Raw genomic sequence first — 19,003 nt, 5'->3', positions numbered from 1 at the left:
CATGTTCATATAGTAGGAATGTCTGTTATTTATTCCCAACTAACCTTGCTACTTTTAATTTATATTTTCATTGCCCTAAATTCTTTTTTTTATAGCCCTTTCAATATTGCAAAGACCTCCCTTTTTCCATATCTTCCTGGATAGGAAACTTTCATAAGTTCACTGAACATTAAATGTCTGGATAATTTCTGAGATTCCAGACTGTGTTTCAATAACTATAGTTATAAATACATAAGCATATTATAACTTAACATATTTTGGTTATTATTAGAATCATGAAACATGTGCCAAAAACTAAGGTAATTTTAGAAAAAGGATTCAATGGACAAAATGTCTTCCATGATATAATTTTTTTCACCTGCAACCAACACATTAGCCACTTAGATTACTTTAAAAAATTGGTCACACCTTCCTATATAAAGTGGTACATACACATATGGACTTTGGAAAAAAACATTTATTTTTGGTGTATATGGGGGTGGAGAAGAAGAAGGACATGTGATATCAATCATCTCTTTCAGCAATACAATTCTGTGACTACGATTTGAAATATAGTCTTTCTGTCCATTAAGAAATGAGACTTGTCTTTGTTATTGCAGAATGTAACATCATGTCTTTTAGTCTCTAAAGTTCAAGTATGCTATGGACTAAAAGCTAGAGTTGTGTGCAGGTTGAATGTACTTGTTACATTTTCATAGGGTTTTAATGAATTCTTGAGTTTTGCATTTCCATGTTCTTTTTAGCATGTGATTATGTTTACCTCACTGAAGTATGGTTTTCTCATGACACTTTTTTCTATATGAAATATTATAATGGAAAATTTCTAGGAATGTCAAAGTTACCTGTCACCTGGGGTTGGCATTTGGTAGATATACAATGAAAAATTGTTGAATTAGTATCCACTCATTTCCCCATGGTTATATTTTATCTATCTTCATTGCATAGTCTGTATAGTCTGTGTGACTGAAAATACAATCAAGTCAAGGATAATATCCACAGTAAATGTTGAATTAAATCTTCAATAGGAATATATTGACAACTGCTGGACTTTGATCAAAGCTTCAAAGCCAAGCATCATTCTAAATCAGGAAGGAAGTAGTGTGGATGTAACTGAGAAAAGTGAGTATAGAAATGTTGGAACATATTTCAGGACATAGTTCCTGAAATAGAGCTTTCTAGAACTGGGTGCCCAATTATTCCTTAATTAACATGCTTTGCGTTAAGACATTTTAACATTTTAAATTAGTAGAAGGACATCACAGCGTCACAGAAGTTGCTGAAGAACATGTGAGAGGTGAGAGTTTAGAGCATGGTTTCACTCCTTGGCCTGGCCTTATTTTCACTTTAGTCCTGGAAGAGTAGCTGGAACATATGATGAAGGGGAATAGATAGACTCAGCAAAACCTTCAGGAATAGCATGTTTCCCTGTAAGTAGCTTTCTTAAGGTATTTTTTAAAATGCTTCTTTTGTTGTTAAGATTAAAAATAGAGGCCGTGGGAAGTTCCATGTTGGAGCCAGGGAGATCATGATGTTTTCAGATAACAAAGACTGTCCTAAATTCTGCAAACCAATTGTAAGAATTTGAGTCTTACTAGAATTCCTGATACTTATGTGACACTCATTTCTGAGGGCTTTGTTTTTAAAGAGGAGCATCCCAAGAGTGATGTGGCCCAGAAAGAAGAAGGTTTTTGTGTATTTTAAAATAATTTTCAGCGTCATGCCTATGGTATTTTTCATGCACTGACCTAAAATTCCTAATGTGAAAAGAATTCAGTATTGATTGCAGGAATCCATTTCTAGTAGGTAGGCCTTGTTGACAATTGCTATCATTTATTTTTCTGACTCGTTTTATAGTCCAAGGGGTAAACTATCCTTTGTAATTTCAACCATTACTTTTTTCCATGCAACATTTTTTGTTGGTCTATAATTTTCTTTGGTTTTCTTTTAGACACTCACCTGACCCACAGTATTATTCCTCCTTCCCTTGCTTTTTCTTTTTTGCCTTCAGCATTGTGTCCATGTAGCAATTCAGCCCTTGGTGGTTAATCAGATTCCATGGGCAATTTCCTCAATGTTTTCATTGTTTACATGAAAGCATCCAAATGTATAGCAAATAGACCAGCTGGAAACCTCCCCACAGACAGACGTATCCAAACAGGAAATTTCTTGATTTGTTGTGGTGGGTCAGTCTGGTTGTGCTACCAGAAGAACAGCCCACACCCATATGCAGTGTTACTCCTGAATGGAAGGCTTGCAAGAGCATCCACACGGACTGGGCCTCAGCCAACTTTTGCCCCAGCACATACAGTGAGACAGAAAGATGTGACAGCGACAGTGTTTTGGAATGCTGTTTGTAGCATGCTGTTCTTTGGCAAACTTCTTCAGAATGTAGGAACAGATTTCTCCTAATTTTCCGAAGACACATTGTTTATTTTAGAATCAGCTTTTAAAAATGTCTATAGATTTAAAGGCAATTGATAGATTTAAGATGAAGCTCAATATTGTGGGGGTTTTTCTTAAGGTTTAATGCAAAATGTTGCAGCAGTGACTCATGCTTGAAAAACGAAAAACACCTGATTTAAAAAAAATTTTTTCAGGATGTGTAAAAGGTAACATCAATAATGGGAAAAATACAGTTATCCTTGGCTCTAAGTATAGAGATGTGATGTACATTTATCAACAAAAGTCAGATGCTTAAAATTGGTAACCAATTTATTTGGATGCATTTCGTGAGTGGTTTCTGAATGTGAATAATATATTTTCATGAGTATGCATTTATATCATAGGCCATATTAACATCCTGTTTAAACAATTATAATATTTATACTTTTTCTTTTGAAGCTGATTTGATAGAGGCTCATCACACATGTACATGCAATAAATATATTTGCTATAAATGATTATAACAGATAACTCATTATAAATTTCTTGTTAAGTCACAGCAGCATGCCATAATAAAAGGTAATGACATTAGGAAATCACTATCTTAGTTTCAGTTTTTTTTTAATATCCCTGTGTTTCTTTACTGCCATAGTCTTCGAAACAAAATAAAGTAATTGTAAGCAAGAATATGACCAAAAGACTCTAATGAAAAGAATTCTCAAGGGGCAATGAGGTGAAAAATATGTGTTTAGAGACTCTACTTATAAACACCTGATCAAGGCAAATAAGGGTGGAAATCTAATGCTATCTAAGAAAATACCAGCTAAGGAAAACATTATCAGAGGGTTTCTGATCCAAAGGGTTTTTTTTTTTGGTTTTTGTTTGTGTTTTTTAAACTCTAGAATGGTCAAACTAACTTCAAGCTGTTATTTGACACGCACAATATGTACCATTAAATGTCCAGTCTGAACTGGAAACAGGGACTGATACAGATTTGGCAATTAATACAAGAAATACACAATTACGCAATCACCAGCTTGGAGAGTTTAGAAACAACTTCTTCTCCCTGTTCACAAACTATGGGAAAGAGAGATTCTAGAGGTTATGTCTCCAAATCCCAACACAGGCTCTAGTGGGAAATCTGTATTGCTTCATTCCAAGCAACCCCAAATTTTCAGTGCTACTCAGTCCTCGAAAGATATTTGGAAATCACAAACAAGGCTATACTAAAGCTACCAGCACAATTATGTTTATTGCAGAATTATTTACCATAGCTAAGATATGGAATCAACCCAGATGCTCCGCAGTAGATGAATGGATCAAGAAAATGTGATATATATATACATATATATACATATACATATATATATATATATATATATATATATATATGATGGAATTCTATGCCTCCATCAGAAAAAATGACATTGCTACATTTGTTAGGAAATGGAAAGACTTGGAAAAAAAACTATATTAAGTGAAGTAAGCCAGGCCCAAAGAAACATAGGTCCCATGGTTTCCCTTATTTGCAATAACTAGTATGTCTGGGACAAGCAGAAAAGGTCAAAAGCTATGTACATATGACCATATAAGATGAAGTTAAGTGAAATGAACCCCAAGATAGGGACACAAGTGGTTTTTTCCTTTCTTGCTATTGTTTCTAACGTTTATAAGGTACCATGTGATTTTTTTTTTGTTGTTGTTGCTTTGTATGTCCCTCCCCCATGGTATAACCCCTGTTTTCACTGTATTTGATGTTGGTATAATTTGGGGAGGGAAGGGGATACAGGTTGATTCATTGTAACAATGAGATGTATAAGACACTATGTTGAAAAATGGATTTTACTATTTGGGGGGGTAGTTGTGGAGGTGGAGGTGGGAGGGAAGAGATGGTAGGGGAAAAACAAAGGAGGAGGCAACAATGCTTGATAAGAAATGTACTCAATACCTTGCTCATGTAACTGTAACCCTTCTGGACAGTATTTTCACAATAAAAAAACGTATTTAAAACAAAGAAAGATATTGGAAGACAGAAGAGTGAATCTAAAACTTTGAGATCCTTTTTTGTGAAAGACATTGCACTGAATTCTAGAGATAATCTTTTTGAAATTTATGTATTTTTTCAAGTATGAACACCTAGTGTTAGAATGACTTGGATACATCCTGTGAAAGATGGATGTTATATCAGTTATGCAAGTATGGGTGGTCCTAGATTCCCAATATCTTAATAGCTTATAGTCATGAGATTTTATTACTTAAGCTACGTGGCCACCAAATGGTATTGCATGTTCCCTGCATTTTTTCTTCTTGAGAATCAGGCTGACAGGGCAAACTCTACCTACATCATTGCTGTGACGAAGGGGAAAAGACACACAAGCTATAGACTGACTCTTGGAAGTCTCTGTTCAAAGGAGACACTAATCACATCTCACATGCTACTGGATTAAGACAGTCTCATGCCACACAGTGAATATCAAAAAGTCATAGGAGGAAATGCAATTCTTGCTCCTATCAAGAGAAAGTCTTTGTGGACCAAAATAATGTTGACCACAGGTCAATTACATTAGGCAGTTGGTTTGGGCAACAAATATTGCAGGAGTAGGGAAGTAAAATCACCTGATAACATGGATTTAAATAGTAGACATTGGATTAATTGATACTTGTATGGGTCAAGTAAAATGACTACAAATTGTAGGCCTGTGGTTCTCCTCTAATAAAGTTGGGGGAGATGCCCAAGTTTCATGCTACCTATAAGTAGGCAAATGCTACTTAGTGTTAAGTATAGGGAGACAACAGGGTAAACCATTTCCTTACTTGTAAATACAGGAACTCTCTTCATTTCCAGCTCAGCTATAGGAAATAATGGTATTACTTATACTTAAAATAATCCTGCATATACACTGCTTGAAGTAGATTTCAATGTACTTATTTAAACTTTGACTTTTTCCTTGGTAATTTTCAAATGAATTTGGTTTAGATTCTTTTTTTTTGGTCAAAGTGATGTACAGAGGGGTTACAGTTACATAAGTAAGGTAACAAGTACATTTCTTGTCAAACTCGTTACCCCTTCCCTCATTTTTCTCCTACTTTCCCTCCTCCGGACCCCCCAAGTTGTAGCGATGATTTCCAACATATTGTCTTGTGTATATCGCTGTTACATTCATTCCCCCCTTGTCCTTTGTCTCACCATTCTGTTGTTTCCCTTCCCTTCCCTACTTCAAATAAACATATATACAATACCAGGGTACCAAAATCAAATACAGTGACAACAAGGGATAATACTATAGGGGGAAACATACAAAAGAAACAAAAAAATCATGTAGTACATTAAAAACAACAACAAAAAAACCCCTCTTGTCCATGTCTTGGAGTTCATTCATTTAGCATCATCTCGTATGGTCATATTGAGCTATTGGGCTATTGAGCTATTGAGCTATTCTGCTCATCTGCTAAGACTATCATAGACATGAACTAATTATTGCAAATAAGGGAAATCATGGGACCTATGTTTCTTTGGGTCTGGCTTACTTCAATTTGTATGATTTTTTCCCAAGTCTTTCCCATTTTCTTACTATACATAGAGCTCCCCTATGACCCAGCAATCCCACTTCTGGGCATTTACCCAAATGGTCACAAACAAGGCCATACTAAAGCTACCAGCACAACTATGTTTATTGCAGCATTATTCACCATAGCTAAGATATGGAACTAACCCCTAAGTAGATAAATGAATCAAGAAAATGTGATATATAATATATATATATATATATATATATTCTAAGCTTCCATAAGAAAGAATGACATCATCCCATTTGTAAGGAAATGGCTGCAAAATTTTGAATCCTCTCCTTAGTAAAGTCTTTTTTAGTAGTAGAGACCTAAAGACCTGGGCTTTTATGGGAGCTTGAAACTTCTCCCTGACCTTTTTATTTTGAGGGGAAATTTTTCACTGTAAACATGTTTTTATGGAGCACGGAGAAAAAGATACAGTTTTAAAATTTTACTCCCAGAAAATATTGTAGACTATTTTTATTGCAAATCCTTAGAAATGCATGCAGGTAAATTATGAAATGTAAGCAGAAAATTCTACCACAGCTAGTGAAAACCACAAACCCTATAAATAGGCAACAAAGATCTTGTTGCCCTAAACATTTTGCATCTCTAAGCAACAATCCACATTGTCATTAGAGACACCAAAGCAAACTCTGGCATAAAGAAGCTGGAGCTAATCTCAGGAGTTTCAGATAGGGTAACTTCTAAAAATTGTTAACAACATCTACTATTTACCTCCTTTTCAATTTCTTTACACAAAGGTCACAATCTTGAAGGGACAAAATGCTCACTTTTGGGGTTTGGATGATTTGTTCATTACTGCTAAGGAAGCAGTGGAAATATGACAACTTAATTGTCCTATCTGTGAAGAGTTGTTTTGGTCTTGTATTTTTAGGTTTAAAGAAATAAGTATGAGTGCCTTTAGAGAGGCTATTAATTACAGTGTTTAAACTCAAGAGTTCCTGTTTGTGAGACGTTTCCTCAGTGTATTTTCATTTGTGGTGGATATGAAATGATTCATTTATGTTGTCCCTTCTCCCTTCTTCTGGGTCTTCTCTTGCAAAATGGCACTATACCATTAGCATGCAGCACTGTCAGCTTGAACTCAGAATGCTGAGTATGGAGAGGCTGCCTTTCTCCTAGCATGTTATATACATTCAAGCTGTGCAAAATGTCTAAGCAATAGTCCCATTCTGTATGTATGTATGTATGTACACCCCCCATATATGTATATATGTTAATATTCATGTCTAGGATTGACTACAATTCAAACCTAGTTTTTTTTTTATCAATTGTCACAAAACAAAAAGGATATTTCAACAGTGTTATTCACTTCTCAAGTAGGAAACCCATTTTTAGACAAACTTATACTATTCCCTCTCCAGAGTATCAATCCCTAAAGCAGCAGGTGAGACTGCGTTTTATTAAATGGTTCATTCTAATTCAGAATCTAGGGTTGTCTTAGTTATGGATGGACTGTGTTGCCATCACAAGAAAACCATTTAACCTATCTGCACTTCCAGACTACCTCTGTGTACCTGCTGTCTGACTTCAAACCATGAAATGAAATACTTCTGCTTTAAAACCAGATTTCCCAAAGACGCTGTTTTCTGACAGTGGTTGCTACTTCATTAAAGAAAGAAAAAGACAAATAAGCATAGCTCTGACCACCACTGCTTTCATGGTAGGCCATCTCTACATGATGCAGAAGGAAAGACCAAAATGAAGTATCCAGTGTTCTGGACTTTTGGAATGTTTAACCAGAGATGGAGAAAACTCTAACAATTTCATATAAATCATCTTGAGCATGTCTTTTGAGAATATGCCTTAAATTATTACATTTAATTAGAACATTGTTAGTTTGATAGATATTTATATGCGTTATCCTTAACTAAATCAGTTATAAATATTCTGGAAGTAAGACTGAAATTCTCTCAGACATAAAAATAGGAACGCTCTTTAGAAATCATGTCGAGAAAAGAAATAAAGAAACAACAGTTTACCTGAGTTTGCAGGTGTGTGATAAAATTATCTCAGTGGCCAGCTTCTGTGTATACCTGCCTAGATGAAGGCTCACAGATAAACATGAATCTCTCCCCAGCCGCCCCCCACCCAACCCCACCCCGTGGCTTCTGTTCATCATTCCATTCTTGGTCATCCTTTATCTTCTCTCTTTGAAGCACAGGAATTAATATTTGAAACCTGTGGCTGATTTATTCTCCATATGTCATGCCATTTATTGTTTTTTAATTACCAGGGAAAATGTGTTCAATACAGAAACTTGTAAGACAGAAAGAAAAAAAATTAAAAAAACACATAAATCATCTGTCATATCACCATCCAAAATAGCTGATGGTAACATATGGTTTGCCCTTCTACTATTTATTGCTGTCTATTCCTCATCTCTCTCTGGGCCCCCTTATCTTTGCTATCTGAATATGTTCTTCCTAAGTGATAGCCTCCAATCGTACTTATAATCTGTCCTCCTTTTTAAAACTCTAACATATAACCCTGCAATGAATTCTTACTTTATTTGGGGAGGGGGAAAACTTCAAAGTCCTTTTGGTATTCTTACTGTTTCTTTTAAAATTCTTCTCTCTTATTTTATAAACTCTAATTTCCCTGTCTTCTCTTTTATTTGTTTTCTATTGCTGATATCAATGACCACTGATTTGGTGACAGAAAGCAACCCAAATTTTTTCATCTTTAAGTTTTGTAAGTAAAAAAATAAAAATAAAAGCAGGTCTCACTGGGTTAAAAATCAGTGTTTTCAGGCTGCATTCTTTCTGGAGGCCTGAGTCAAAAATATACTTCCTTCTCTTAAGGAGTCATATGCCTTCTTTGGCCTCTACAAAGTTACGAACAAAGCTGGGCACTGGTGGCTCACGCCTGTAATACTAGCTACTCAGGAGACTGAGATCCGAGGATCGAGATTCAAAATCAGCCGGGGCGGGAAAGTCCGTGAGACTCTTATCTCCAATTAACCACCAGAAAACTGAAGTGGCGCTGTAGCTCAAGTGATAATGTGCTCACCTTGAGGTGAAAAGCTGAGGGACAGTGCCCAGGCCTAGAGTACAAGCCCTGCGACTGTCAAAAAAAAAAAAAGGAATATCAGACTCTTTCACCTTGTCTCTCTCCACTTAATTTTTTTCTTGTGTTTACATTGGGTCCAGTCAAATAAGCAAGACTATATAATAATAATAATAATAATAATAATAATAATAATAATAATAATAATAATTATTATTATTATTATTATTATTATTTTAATGTGTGCCAGTCCTAGGGCTTGAGCTCAGGTTCTGGTCACTGTTCCTGAGCCTTTTTGCTCAAGGCTATTGCTCTACCACTTGAGCCACAGAACCACTTTTAGTTTATTATTTTTTTAAATGATTACTAATTGGAGACAAGAATCTCACAGACTTTCCTGCCTGGTGTGGCTTCGAACTCAGATCTCAGCTTTCTGAATTTCTGTGATTGCAGGTGTGAGCTATCATAGCACCAGCTTAATCTTTTCTACTTTAAAGTTAACCAACTAGCAACTTTAATTCTACCTGCAACCTTTATTCTACCTTGCTGTGTGTGTGTGTGTGTGTGTGTGTGTGTGTGTGTGTGTGTGTGTATATATATATGCACATACTCATTGTTTCTGAAAATTAAGGCTTCTAGAAGGAGAACCCATATTCTAATTACCATAATTCCATTCATTCCATAGGAGTTAAAGACAGCCCTCAAGTGCTCCAGCTACACAGTGCCAGACCCTGTGCTGGCTCAGAATGGTCACTGTGATGTGAAGATGACTATATTTGCCCTCATCAATAATATGAGGCTTTAAAACCATTACAATGTGGTAAATGGGAAAGTATTAGAGAGGAGAAGGTTTTCAGGATGAAGCACAAATTTATTCAACCAGATACTTTTAAGGAATAATAAAAAATACTTCTTACATTGCCTATAATCAGCATGTGATTTGTCAGACATAGATTTTTTAAAAATTTTCTTTAAAAGGTCTTCAGAAACAGTTATCAACTATGAAACCATTATTCATTATTCAAATATTATTGAATATCTTATAAGAGATGGTCCCAGGGGAAACTTCAATATCTACCCTTCCCTTATAGTCTGTTATGCATCCCCAAGAGGCCTGGTGGCCATTTTCATTCTTGAGGAGGACTATCTAGGAAGTTGCTATTCACTACCATGTGGTAGAATGTCTCCTCATAATAAAATCTCAGAAACTAAAGATAACACGGACAAAACATCTTGAATGTAAGACCATATGGAAATATTTGAAAAAAAGCATGGCAAGTTATGATACAGGATACTTGATTATTATATTACCATATCAACCTCTTCTGAGATATGTAGCAGAATATATAGTTATATTTGTATGATTACTGAAAGACATCTAGCAAAAAATAAAAAAAATATTTTTGGCCTAGTTTCCAAAGATCTTCAATATTTTCAGTGCTTATGTGATATTAGTATTTCCTAAAATAACTTAAAACTTTGCTTCATTTTAGATCTCATTGGCATTTCCAATATTAGTGCATCAGTATTTCAGAAAATGTTAGTGCAGGGGCTGGGAAGGTGGCTCAGTGGTAGAGCGCTTGCCTTGCATGCATGAGGCCCTGGGTTCAATTCCTCAGCATCACATAAGCAAAAAGAAAAAAGCTGGAAGTGGCACTGTGGCTCAAGTGGTAGAGCGCTAGCCTTGAGCTGAAGAGCTGAGGGACAGCACCCAGGCCCATAGTTCAGGTCCCACAACTGGACCCCCCCCCAAAAAAGAAAAAAAATGTTAGTACATTTCTGTCATTTCATTCATTTATTTTGGTTCTCATCTTCAAACTGGTTTTTCTTGAATGGTCTTATGAAATGGTTTGCCTATTGACATATACAAATGCACTCACAATCACCCAAGTTGTCCCTTATTTTATGTATAAAAGGTGTATGTATGAATAATCACTTATTTTATTAGTAATCAATCATTATAAGCCTATTTGATACACAATTATTCAACAAAACTATTGTGCACCGTCAGACAAATCTTGTCATTGAATTATCTCTACATTTCCTTCCAGCAGTAGACCATTTTGTGCTGTTATTTTTTTGACACTTGCTATCTTTGATTTTAATACTAAGCATATAAACTTTCATAAAGATATTTAGAAAGCAGTTTTAACAAATACATTATTTTAAATAATGTTTCTTCCATGGCTTCACTCTTTTTCAGTTTCCTGATTTTGCTTAGTCTTATTTCTATGATCAGAAATGAACTTTAAGAAACCTTATTTCAACTAGAGCAAGTGGCTGTCAAATTCAATGACTCACTCCACACAGAAATTCATTAGACGTTGGTTTATCAGTCAAAGATGACATTTGTTTGAAGCCAGATGGGTTTTCTTGAGGAAATCATTTTACTAGATGCAGATTTGATTGGGTTTTAGCTTTCCTTTACTATTAGGCATCAGTTGCATATGGCATACACAGCCTGTAATGTATTTGTATATATTTGTCATGATTCTAATCACAGAGGTTTTAAAAATAAAGGATTGCACTTTTCTGTAGTTTATCTGTTTGTGATATTTCGCATTTTATTTGTTTTAACACATGTACCATTTTATAAATATATTTCTAAAGTCTAAAAATCATAAGTTTTAAATCAAACGTTAAACATTAACAGCAAAGTAAAAATATCTCTTTTGACTAGAACATGTAGCAGTGAGAGGATAAAGTTAGTCAAGCAAAACTTTGTCTCAGTCTCTTTATTTCCTTTTATCTTTCATGTTTTATATTTCCTATGTACACACACTCACGCGTGTGTGTACACACACACACACACAAACCCTCCTTGAGGTTATAAATAGCTAGTTAAGATAGTAAAAAAAAAAATGGCTGGTCCATGTGGCTGAAGATAGAGATCTGGAAAAGGAGGCTACTTTTGCCCTCTTAGTTATCAGGTATGCTAGATGAGATGTTTCATATGGCATACTGCTCTTCTTGTTAGGCTCACGGATTAGAGACTTCCATATTCTCTCAAAAAGGAGGTTTTAGAATGTCTCTTTTCTTCATTAGGACCCCAGTGGTAATATTTTAGCATTCGGAAACAACAGACTTAGGTAGTTTCTCACAAAGATTGCAGTGCTGCTATTCTCTCCATCTTTATAATATAATTTATCAGTGAATAAACAAAGTAAAGGCAAAAGCAAGAAAAGACAAATTTTGTGAATAATTTACTTGCTAAATTTGCTATTTGAATTTTTATTCACTTTCCCTCCTAATTTGATTATATACAGCTTCTACTCTTTCTTCTTCTTCTTCTTTTTTTTAACCAATGTTTCTTTCTAATGAACTGACCATTACATTAAGTTCTGAAATGGCCAACAGACCAAGAAAGACATTCTTTAGGCTCCTGCTTGAAACCAAAACAGCTTCACCAAACTGCTGGCTTTGATTCAGGGCCAATACTCTTCTTTCTTATCTTCCATTTATTTCTTGCCTATTTGATGTTTCCTTGCTGGGATTAAACTTTACTTCATCCAGCTGCACCATACTATATTCAAGCTGAAATACACCTAGGGAATCAGGGTGGCATTTTGTTACCTAATATGCATCAAAGTCAGTCATCCACAAGAGGATTAGAAATTCCAAAGGTCAACTGTCACTTACAGTGCAGCCCTTGCTCTAGATAAACGCAGTCATTTCTTTAGCTATGACATCGTTAGATGGTGCCTCGTTTTCCTACAATGAAGGTAGCCTAGTGCTCACTGATTAATTTTCAGGCATTTTGCTTCTAAATGTTCCTTTTACCATCAGGAAAGCACTCAAGGATTGAAAATTTTATCAACTAATAGAGGAAGAGAGTAAACATCTACATATAATTTAAAGCTTTAATAAAATGCTAGATTCAAAAATAGGCTTTTTAATTACTGTTTTGTCCAGTTATTTATACTACCTTCACAGTTTGCTGTCTAGAGAGAACACACGCACACAAAGACACACACATATACACATACACACATTCATTTAAAGTAAACAAGACTTCATACACATATGCAAAAAATCAACTTGTAAGTCTTTACCTTAAAAGTAAATTTTATGTGTTATATGTATGATTCAAGTTCAAATGATAACTTTTCCATTGAATTTTCTTCTTATTTTTAGTTTTTGAGGCTGTCATTGCTCTAATTTAGTATGATTATATCCAGTTCATGTAAGACAGCTTATGTTTATATTGCAACATTTTATAGATTTTTTTATTGCACCATTAAGAGCATTTTGATTTCTGCAATATTCCCAGATTTTTCTGTCATAATACACAGCATTCCACAGCCTACTTTGTGCTAAGCCTCATAGCATTCGCTTACATCTAGTTTTCTGCTTCAGAACGCCAGGTAATGAGATGAGCTTCAGAAAAAAGAAATGGCTGGTTTGGTGTTTCATATTACAGCCCAAACAGATTGTTTTTTTTTTTTCATTTGCTAGCCAATGTTTCACTCATATTTCCCCTGGTAGGTAAGCATTGCCAATTTAATGTCCAGTAGTGAGCTTACAGCTTGTAAATGTCATTTGAGTTTTCAGTTTTTAAACTAAAAAATAAGATGTGTCCTTCAATAGTCTGTGAATTTTAATGGAAATTTTATGGAATTCTTCAGCTATTCAATAAAGTAGAAAATGTGTCTGGTCATGCATGTAGGCCTATGTTAAGCCTAATGGAAATTATTTAGCCATATATATTATCAACGTGGTCTAATTTGGGCATATAGAACAGTTGCAATAGTGACAGATTTCAATTTTGGAGTTTATTTTATGGAGATTATTAATGTGCTATCTATGACTTTTCACTCACTCATAAAACCATTTTAGTGTCTATCTTAATTTTATTCTTTGGTGCTAGTCTTAGGGCTTGAATTTAGGGCCTAGGCACAGTCCTTGAGCTTTTTTTGGTCCAAGGATAGCACTCTACCACTTGAGTTATAGCTCCACTTACAGCTTTAAAAACTTTTTTCTGTAGTTTTGTGGAGATAAAAATTTCATAGGCTCACAAATAAAATTAAATTAAATTAAAAAAAAAAGAATTTCATAGGCTTTCCTACTAGGTCTGGCTTCAGATTGAGTTCCTCAGATCTCAACTTCTCAAGTATCTAGGATTACAGGCATGAGGCACGGCACATGGCTTCTATCTCTATTTTTAATGATACTAATAGAGATCTGATCTCTGTAATTACTTCTAAAATTGACATGAAAGACAAGAAGACAGTCATTATTAAAAGGTTCTACAATAGTACATATCTTGTCTAGTTCTTAACAAAACATCACTAAAGTGCCACCCTTTTGTCTTTGTTTTTACAGAATGTTATATTTAAACAAATGGATCATGTTGGTTTGTGTGAAGAAAACAAAGTGAAACCAGATGAACATGTAAGGAAAATGAGAGGATAGATGAAGCTTAGAACAATCAAATCAGCCAAAACTTAAATGTTTAAGATTAAACTCATCATTACTTCATGTGAAATATTGTCATATTGTACTATTTTCCTTTTATTTCAACATAAGATCTTTAACATTTGTTTTGTTTTGTGGGGCACATCTGATTAATATGGTGTCCTCATCAACTTTGTAAGAGTTTAGCTGGAGTTTTGAACAACTTTTTTAATTTGACAATAGGTATCAACAAAATACATGCTTGCTTGGCACTAGTGTCTTACTCTTGTAATCCTAGATATTCAGGAGGCTGAGATCTTCGGATCACAATTCAAAGCCAGCCCATACAAGTGTGAGACTTTTGCTTTCAATTAAGCACTAAAAAACCAGAAGTGGAGCCATGGCTTAAGTGATAGAAAGCTAGCCTTGAGCAAAATAAAGCATGGAGACAGTGCCCAGATCCATTTCAAGCCCCAATACTGGCATATACACAAAATAATAATAATAGTGATACAAGTGAAAACCAAAACCAAAACAAAAAGCCACAAACCAACCAAACAAAAGACACATGTTTCATACAACATTAACCATTTCAGTAAATGGCTGTTCCATGTTCAAATTTGGGCTCCCACAAATCCATACAAGTCTTTCTCAAGATGCTTGGATAGCCCATTTGGTGAAGCACTGATATAAAATACTTACTGGCCACTTTGATTCTTGACCTAAGAACTAGGCCAGCCATGACCTTTCTTCATATTGGGAACCACATCAGCTTTGTACATTACTATTCAATGTACAGATTTTAGAAGTATATGTAAAATTTAGGTGCTTATTCTCATTTTTTTAAACTGTAACCTTGATGTTTATAAAGATTCACATATATGAATCCTTGGGACATTCACAGATTGTTTTTAGCCACCCTTCCCATCCTTAGGCATTTTTTTTCCCACAAACTTTCACTGGTTAAATTTTCATTATGTTGGTTAGTATTCACTGGTTACTATTTTGATTGAACCCAGCTCAATCCCGAGAAAAAAAGACCTAAAATACATGTTTCCAAATGTGTACATTGCACAGGAAAGAAAGTAATGAAAGACTTGCACAGGTAAGTAGTTAGTAAGGAGCTAACTGCACTATGATTGCATGCTGTTTTGTCTTAATAAATAAGTTCCTTCACCCTACCAGACACTGGAAATATGCTTCTCTAGTGCCCTAGTTCATTTTCCTGATCAGATTTCCACTGAGTGCTTTGCAATTTTTAAACTTTTCTAATATCTACAACAAGATTTGATGTCACTAGTATATGACTTCCCTTATTGCTAGTACTTCTTCATTTAAGGCAATCAATTACTTTAGTATAACAACTAATTTAATTGTCTTTTCATCCTTCTTTCTGCTTGAATTTGCCACATCATGTTGGCATACTACTATGGGATATAAACAAATAACTGAAAGATGTGCAAAATTTTGTGTGTATAGTAGAATCTGCTAGCTAATATGTTTCACGTTTTCAAATTACATTTCTTTCTCATTTCCAAAACAGAAAAGACTTTTAACAGTATGGAAAATGCTTATGGTCATTTAGTATATTCAGACTTCAACTAATTAGTCTTCCATAGAAAATGATATGGCATTACAAGTTTCATCCAAGACATTTAATTCAAGTTTTAACATATTTCTAATGTGTGACTGGGCATATTAATTGAAGAGAGTTCGATAATAGTAAAGGTTAAAGACTAAAGGATGTTCTAAATGAAAGATGAGTGACTGGCTGCTACGCAAGCATATGGGAGAGAAGAACTAGAATACTTAGGATTAAAGAGATATACTCATTTATATGTGAAAATAAAACACAACTTTTTACCATATACAGCATTAATCATCAATTAACGATAATGAACTGTAGAAACAGTTAAAATACAGTATCGGTAATTTAGTTGATAAAAGTAATATTAGCCCATTTAAAGCAAGTAATTTGTTTTACTTTTCTATAGAGCTTTCATCTAAATAATTTACCTAGTTTTTTCTGTTTTTTTTTAAACTTTTAATATTGACTTAATTTTGTATGAGATCTTTTGTTTTCTTCCATTCAAATATTCCCCTGTTGAATTATGTGGGTGTTTATTTCATTTCAGTTCATATTTATCAATGAAATTGTCTAAAGAATCTAATATCAGACTTTAAGGTAAAAACAAATACTTTTTTAATAAAAAAAAGGTTTGAACTTTTTGGATATTGTAAAAGTAATACAAACTTATTTTAGATGTTCTGAAAAAATTAATGCTAAAAATCTCGTTTTAAAGATCATCAGTTTTCATTATTATATGTTTTAGAGATTGTCTATCTTATCTTTATATCTATTTAACTACATGCCCATATTAAAAATACAATAATAGTCACACTCTGTTCATAACTGTAATCCGTGCTACTCAGGAGGCTGAGTTCTAAGGATTGTGGTTCAAATCCAGCTCAGGGAGCAAAGTCTGTGAGACTCTTATCTCCAATTAACCACCCAAAGTAGCTAGAAATTGCACTGTGGCTCCAGTGGTAGAGCATTAGCTTTGAGGAAACAAAGCTCAGAGACATTGCCCGGGCCCTAAATTCAATACCAAGCCTGGCACAAAAATGTCAATAAAATAGAATAATAATGTGAAACCATTAATTTCATAACAAACTTTCTTCTTATAATTCTATATCACATTCTCAACTACTATTAAATATTTTCAATCAATGATTGTGTGTGTATGGCGGGGAGAGGAGGGAGGTAATTGAGGTGCTGGAATTGAGGTGACTACTGTGCTAGTCAGCTATGTCCTTAACCTTTAACTCATGAATTATACTATCTATGCCGTGATTAATACAACAATATTCCTCAGATTTAAGCACTTACAAAACTACAAACTTCAAACTATATTTTAAAAGTGATCAGCTAAGCCTAAAAGTAAATGTGAAAGTGACAGATGACAGTCAGGACATGAAAGAGGAATAGGCATTATAACACTGGTGAGAGGCTGCAGAGAAGAAAGCCCTTGGGAACTATGCTGGAATAGTACGAGATCTTGTTTCTAGAATAAGCTAGACACATAGGACATTGTCTTCTCAGTGACATTTTTTTTTCTGTTCCACAAGTAGAGGTATAACAGTTTCATGTTCTTTTGTTCTATGATTTGAGAAAAATGGTCCAAGTTTCTTTATCTTTGAAGGTGGCAAAATATTAGTTCCTTTCCAAGACTGTGGCTAGGATTAAATGACATAATTTGTTAGAGGCAAAGCCCTATCTGTCTTATTCACTAAGTATCTGCAGGGGTTAGCACAGAGCAGATCTTGAATTCCATGTTTCAAATGGATTTGAAGAAAATATCACTCAGATTAATTACTGATTCTAGGCAAAAAATGAAAACCAAAGGACCTTTTTGGCAAGATAAAAGGAAATCTAATTTTCTGTAGCCAAAAAGCAAGAAGAGTTATGAGACCACGCTCAGAACTCATATAGCCTTAGTTACAAAAGCAACAGAATTGAGTGAAATCTAGTTTCCCGTTCAATTTTATAATCCTGAGAGTTGTCTAGAGAGATGCAGTTGAGAATCTGAAACTTCTAAATTCTTTCTGGGCCCCTTCTTGTTCAGGTTGTCTTTTCATTACTTCACTTGAAAATCAGACACATATTGAGGGTCAAACACCAACACACCCGAAATAGAATGCACAAATTCTCTTGGAGTGCTAAAAGGGGAGTGGCCCTGTCACTGGAACAACTGAAAGAACTGCAAGAGCTGGAGAGTTCACGTGGCATGGGTTCCTAGGGCTCCCGAAGAAGACTCATATGATATACATTTGCATAAGGTAGATAATTGATATGGACACACTCTAGATGCTTGGAAAGATTTATGAACCCAGACTAAGTGACATAGAAAATCCAGAACTGCCACAGAAGATGAAGAGGAAGCAATCCAAGATTTCTTAAGTTATTAATGGGTAACTGGCATATACTTCACATTGATTTCTTTCTTTTTTTTTTGGGGGGGGGGTCAGGTCGTGGGGCTGAACTCTGGGCCTGGGCGCTGTCCCTCAGCTCTTCAGCTCAAGGCTAGCGCTCTACCACTTGAGCCACAGCGCCACTTCTGGCTTTTTTTTCTTTTTGCTTATGTGGTACTGAGGAATCGAATCCAGGGCCTCAGGCATGCAAGGCAAGCGCTCTACCACTGAGCCACTTTCCCAGCCCTTCACATTGCTTTCTTGTTCTGCATTTAAGGTCAGTTAATGAGACCCCCCCCCCCCCCCCACTCACAAGCATTTAAAGAAAGCAGGCTTGACAGGAAATGTACTCACTGCCTTACTCATGTATACTCTGTACAGTATCTTTACAATAAAATAAAATTAAAAAATAAAGCAGGGTCAGTGGTCTCTAGTATATTTCCAATTATGACACCAGTTAAGCACCTATGAAATATGGATAAATTGTGGTATATGACTGTAGACAACACTACACCTCACCAAACAGCAGTACCCATTACAGGTACAATTGCAGTGTATGATGTGTTTATTTTCTGGAGTAAATTAATATGGGCTTCCTTGTGAAGCATAAAGGAATATGTTTATTTCTATCCATTTTGGAAAGGAGAGTCAGAATGAGTTTATATTCATGGAC

General features: G+C 34.9%; 1 protein-coding gene and 1 non-coding gene across 6 annotated transcripts in view; both read right to left on the bottom strand.

Moving 5' to 3' along the window:
* The window catches only part of Dgkb (diacylglycerol kinase beta), a 617,161-nt gene that overhangs the window by 110,602 nt on the left and 487,556 nt on the right, over nucleotides 1-19,003 (bottom strand). The window lies entirely within an intron of this gene.
* Nucleotides 12,267-12,399, bottom strand: LOC138810261 (small nucleolar RNA SNORA2/SNORA34 family). The gene has a single exon (XR_011367068.1). It is a non-coding gene; the product is annotated as a small nucleolar RNA SNORA2/SNORA34 family (small nucleolar RNA).

Source organism: Dipodomys merriami, unplaced genomic scaffold, assembly GCF_024711535.1.
Source record: "Dipodomys merriami isolate MVZ:Mamm:240054 unplaced genomic scaffold, mDipMer1.0.p SCAF_5, whole genome shotgun sequence".
Lineage (NCBI taxonomy): Eukaryota > Metazoa > Chordata > Mammalia > Rodentia > Heteromyidae > Dipodomys > Dipodomys merriami.
The sequence above is the reverse complement of the archived record's forward strand: the minus strand, read 5'-3'. Positions and strand labels throughout refer to the sequence as shown.